This window comes from Myxine glutinosa, unplaced genomic scaffold (assembly GCF_964187855.1).
Source record: "Myxine glutinosa unplaced genomic scaffold, kmMyxGlut1.1 SCAFFOLD_2048, whole genome shotgun sequence".
In the NCBI taxonomy this organism is placed as follows: domain Eukaryota; kingdom Metazoa; phylum Chordata; class Myxini; order Myxiniformes; family Myxinidae; genus Myxine; species Myxine glutinosa.
The window spans coordinates 45,622-51,621 of record NW_027618143.1 but is presented as its reverse complement, the minus strand read 5'-3'; positions in this window follow the sequence as shown (position 1 = coordinate 51,621).

The window sequence follows — 6,000 nt, the reverse complement described above, 5'->3', positions numbered from 1 at the left end:
TAAAGATAAAAATTTGCTTGCAAAGGTCATTGAAAGCAAGGTGATAGATGGCCACAGGTGGACACAAGTAGGGGAAAAAATGAACAGGAAAAAGGGTGAGAGAGGGAGAGAGACTTTACTTTGGTGTCTTTTTGTTATAAAAGTATAAAATGAAAAGTATTCAACCTCCAATTTACATACAAATCACAACCTCATTTCCAATGCATTTGCACAAAACACCCCCCCCCCCCCTGCCCCATAACTCTTCAAACACAAGAAGGTTCCCCATGTTTACATGATAAGCATGTTCGAGCTTTATACGTGCTGACACCATCCGGATAAAACAAAAAAGTGCATTTTCATTATTTCCACTACCTAATCTCGCTTTTCTGATTTTATAAATTGCACGCTTAGCAATTCCAAGCAAAAAATTCAAAAGCAAAATCACAGAGTTTTTCCTCGTATTACATGCAAATCCGTAAACAAAGATTGTAACAGAAAAAAACAATTTTGAATTTGCAAAAGATTCGGCTCAGATACAGAAACAGAGATGACAATCTCATGCACTCAATAAACACATGATACAAATGTTCAACATTACCACAAAAAGGACATAAATTAGACACAGCAGGGTTAAACTTCTGAACTAACACCAGTGTGGCCAGGGCGTGATGGACCAGGCTCCAATTTAGGTCTCCTGTTCGTCCGACAGTCGGACACCTGTACATTTCATCCCAATTTGGAGTGAGAAATGCTCCTGAAGGTAAAAGCTCTTTCCACTTGTTTCTTAAGGGTGCTGCACAGCCCGGTAAGTACACCTCCAGACAAATTCTGTACATTGCCCTTTTCCCCATGATGTGGAACACACCGGATTCTTCGCTGTTGGAGGAAAACACACCATGTTGTTCCTGGGCAGTGACTGAGAGTTCAGGGAAGGTTAACCGAAAATCTACTTCCTCATTTACCCCATTCCACCCAATATTTAAATCTAACAAAGTCTGGGATACAATATTTATGACCCTGCTCACTATTCTAATTGAACGCAAGCCAATTTTTTCAGAAACAGTGCTGGCAGACAACCATCGCTTCAAGGATAGCTCCATAAGATCGTGCACTTTATTAATCCCATTGTTCGTAAGATGTTCCATAAAAGCTCGGCTGGTAGATATTTCAGTGAATAAGGAGTTTTGGAACAATGGCTCATGCACAAACTTCCTGGGATCGTAAGAGATCTCCAACCGCTGCACTCCTAGAGCTTGCCAGGCGTTCAGGAGAGACAGATGAAATGCAGGGAGCCGAGCTCAATCGACCTGCTTCAAGTCCATAAAGAAAAGTTCCTGGTCATAGTCCATTCTACCTACTTGCCTGAGCAAGGCATTCGTGAGGACGCCAGGGCACAACCTCGCTGTATAGCAGATGTCATAAGCCGAAAAGCCATTATTCGACTCGGGATGTGCACCAGGTTTTGGCCACCTGAATTACGTGGTCTGCACAACACATCTGGCTTAAGCCAGTGGTGGCCTCCCCAGAAGAAGTCAACTAGGCCCCTCTGAATGTTGGTGATCAGAGCTTGAGGAGGCTGGAGTGCTATGATCTTATGCCATACGATTGGAAGCACCAGGTTGTTTATTATCGTTACCCGTGCCTTAAGTGACAAGATATGGAGCATCCCTTTCCACTTTGATAGTTTCTGCTTAACGTTATTTCGGAAACCATCCCAGTTTTTCTTCATATAGCTTGTAGTTCCCAAATGGATGTCTAAGTATTTAAACACATCCATTTTCCATGACATTCCTCCTGGAAGAGTTGGGGGACCCATATGTGAAGCCTGTGACACAGATAGGGTATCTGGGTACAGAGAAAGAGCTACGCTCTTGTTCCAATTTACTCTTGCTGATGAAGCAAGTTCAAATTTGGCGAAACACCGGGATAGCTCAAAAACATCTTCCTGGTTTTTAACCACAACACACAGGTCGTCTGCATATGCTGACGTAACAATTTTGGAATTGTTTGACAAAGACAAACCAGATAAGGTGGTACGAAGGAGAGCCAGTAAGGGTTCGATGGACAGTGTGTACAACATATGCCTGACAGTGGACAGCCCTGACGGATGCCACGCTGAAAGGGGAAAGGATGACACAGACTGTTATTTACTTTTAGCAGGCATGACACATTGTTGTATAAAAGTTTAATGCAAGAAATGAATTTTTCTCCAAATCCTGCTTTAGTAAGAACTGCAAACAAAAATGAGTGATCCACACTGTCAAAAGCTTTCTCCTGATCAAGGAGTAATAACCCAAAAGCATGCAATGCAGTTTGACCGATAGCAATCAAGTCTCCAACCAAGAAAATACTGTCACACATGGATCGTTCAGGTATGCAATACACTTGGTCATTCCCAACTAAGAAAGAGATGACCTTTTAAAGACGCACTGCAAGCATTTTTGACACAATATTATTGTCAGTATTTAAGAATGACACAGGCCGCCAGTTTGTAATCTGCTGCAAATCCCCTTTCTTGGGAAGAAGACATAAGACAGCTCTTCTGCAGCTCAGGGGCAATTCCCCCTGATTTAGGTTCTCATGAAACATCTAAATTAAAGCAGGACACAGAACATTCCAAAAAACTTTGTAAAATTCAGCAGGAAGTCCGTCAATTCCGGGGGCCTTGCCGTCTTCGAGTTGTTTCACTGCTGTTGTGAAATCCTCAAGAGAAATGTCACATTCCAGTTGGAGTTGCTGCTCTTCAGAAAGAGATAGGAGAAGTTCAATCATCTCATTTGCCATAGTTTTATCCACCGTTCTTGGAGTAAACAAGTTTGAGTAAAACTCTTGCAGTGAATGTTTAATGTTACTCTGGCAAGTCAGAACACCGTCGGAAGAGCGTAGACTCTGAATCTGCCGAGAAGTGTTGGCAGCCTTCTGCATTTTGAAACAAGCGTTACGCCTAGGTCCCCCGTCGGGGAAGTGATGTGAGTTGACAAAGTGGAAGACGCAGAAAACATGCTATGATGTGATATTCCGCTCACAAGGTTCAGACATACATGGAGGCGGCCATCTTGGATTTTGAAGTGGCGACCCAATTTTCAATAGCGTTCTTCCTTATGCCTAGATACACACACAGACCAGATTAGAAGTTAGTAGTTCGTTTATTTTTCAAGATATTTCGCTCACAAGGTTCAGACGTACATGGTGGTGGCCATCTTGGATTTTGACGTGGCGACCCAATTTTCAATAGTGTTCTTCCTTATGCGAAGATACACCCACACACCAGATTAGAAGTTAGTAGTTCGTTTATTTTTCAAGATATTTCGCTCACAAGGTTCAGACATGTATATGGTGGCGGCCATCTTGGATTTTGACGTGGCGACCCAATTTTCAATAGGGTTCTTCCTTTTGCAGAGATACACCCACACACCAGATTATAAGTTGGTACTTCGCTTATTAGTCCCCTACCGGTGTACACCGGAAGGGACAATAGGTTTCACGCCGTCCCTCCATCCGTCAGTCCGTCAGTCCGTCAGTCCATCAGTCCGTCAGTCTGTCAGTCCGTCGCGCAAAGAACAGTTTTCCGGACTTTTTTTCTAAACGCTTAATGCTAATAATTTCAAACTTGGCACATGGTTTCCTCATGATAAGTTACAGGTCAAGTTCGATCTTCACGACGTTTCGATCATTTTTAACAAAGTTATGGCACTTTGAACTTTGGTAATTCTGATAATTCTGATGATCCTTAACTCAGTGCCATTTTAAGTTTTAATTTCCTTTAAAAAAGATTTTCTCTGCAATAATAGGACCGATTGAGATAAAATTTTCACCATATGATGGACTCGGTCTGTAGAATATTTTAATGGTAATTATGACGTCACAGGTCACGTGGTTCAGCCGCCATATTGTTTTTCGTGAAAACACGAAAACCAATTTTTCTCTGCAATGGCTGAAGAGGTCGAGGCCAAACTTTGCAGGCAGAATCGGATACCCATGACGAACAAAAAAGTTAGCGAGCATGACGTCATGCGTCACATGGTTTCAGAGTTATGACGTTTTGAAGCATGAACCTTCAAAAACCGAGCTCCTCCCTCATTTTTGATCCAATCGAGGGGAAACTTCACAGATCTGTTCAGCACTAAAATGTCCTTTTGGAATTTGCGATAGGGCACGTGGTTTGGCAGATATCGTTGATTAAACGAGAATATATTTTTAAAAATGGATATCTCTTGTTTATTCTCGAGTTCTCCTCAAGCCGCACTGCGCGTCCTCAGCCTCGTCTCGCGAACGTCAACAGGGCGACACAGCGCACGCTTTCAGGAGGGGCGGAGCCAAGCCGAGCAACATATATATATACACATCGATCATTGATCGTGAACCGGAAAATATAATAAATTACACATGGTTTCAGAGTTATGACGTTTTTAAGCATGAACCTTTAAAACCGAGCTCCTCCCTCATTTTTGATCCAATCGAGGGGAAACTTCACAGATCTGTTCAGCACTAAAATGTCCTTTTGGAATTTGCGATAGGGCACGTGGTTTGGCAGATATCGTTAATTAAATGAAAATATTTTAAAAAATGGATATCTCTTGTTTATTCTCGAGTTCTCCTCAAGCCGCACTGCGCGTCTTCAGCCTCGTCTCTCGAACGTCAACAGCGCGACACAGCGCGCGCGCTTTCCGGAGGGGCGGAGCCAAGCCGAGCAACATATATATGCACATCGATCATTGATCGTGAACTGAAAAATATAATAAATTACTGATGGTTTCAGAGTTATGACGTTTTTAAGCATGAACCTTTAAAACCGAGCCCCTCCCTCATTTTTGATCCAATCGAGGGGAAACTTCACAAATCTGTTCAGCATGTCAGTCTACTAAAATGTCCTTTTGGAATTTGATAGGGCACGTGGTTTGGCAGATATCATTAATTAAACGAAAATATTTAAAAAATGGATATCTCTTGAATCGCTAGTACCTCATACCGTGAGTTGGTAATAATTTATATAATTCACACAGTGCAACACGTGCAGGCCGCTCCACGGAGCGACCTTGCGGGCTTATCAACGAGGCGAGGCGTGACACACGTGTCTCAGCATACCTCAGATGAAGTTTGAAAACCATAATCAACCGTGCATAAATTTGCATATTCCATCATTTTTGACAAAGTTATGGCACTTTGAACTTTGGTAGGGGACATGTATTGCAGCGCAATACTCAGAATGCTTGTTTTTCAAGATATTCAGCTCACAAGGTTCAGATATACATGGCATCAGACATACATGGCGGCGGCCATCTTGGATTTTGACGTGGGTTGCACCCACACACCAAATTCGAATGCGGTCCTTCACTTACGCACGCACGCACGCATGTATGCACGCACGCACGCATGGACGTACGGAGGGGAAAACCATAGTCCCCCTTTCACTCCGCGGTGCGATGGGGGACAAAAAATCTTTGTTTGGAGTCTCGAGGTGTATTCTGCTCATCCGCAGGTGAATCATTGCTCCAGCCGCACGCTCTTTGACGAGTTCGGCGAGCGGGGTCTTTTTTTTCTATCAGCTGCTGATATTGGTCATTTCCCCAAGATGTTCCAGCTTCTTGTTCATATTTAAGTACATCTGCTTTTAGAGCACTTATCAACCCAGACATATTACTGGTGGCATATGAGCAATATTGCTGGCAGAAAATCTGAATTTGTGATTTGGTGCAGTCCCACCACTGTCGCATATTGATATCGGAACACTTTTTCTTTTCTAATCCTTCCCATACCAGTCTGAAGACATTTTTTAAATGTTCATCTTGCAACAATTTCACATTGAAAGTGCAGTGTACACTCTTACAGCAATGATAGGGTAACATACATTCCATTACAATCATATGGTGATCAGAAAAGCCAGATGGAGTTGTACATGTTCTCTGAAGCAGATTCACCATTCCTTGGTTCACGTACAATCTGTCCAGTCGACCCATGGTTAACTGGTTTTATGCACAGCACACCCATGTATACTGATGGGTGTTTGGATTTTGTAAT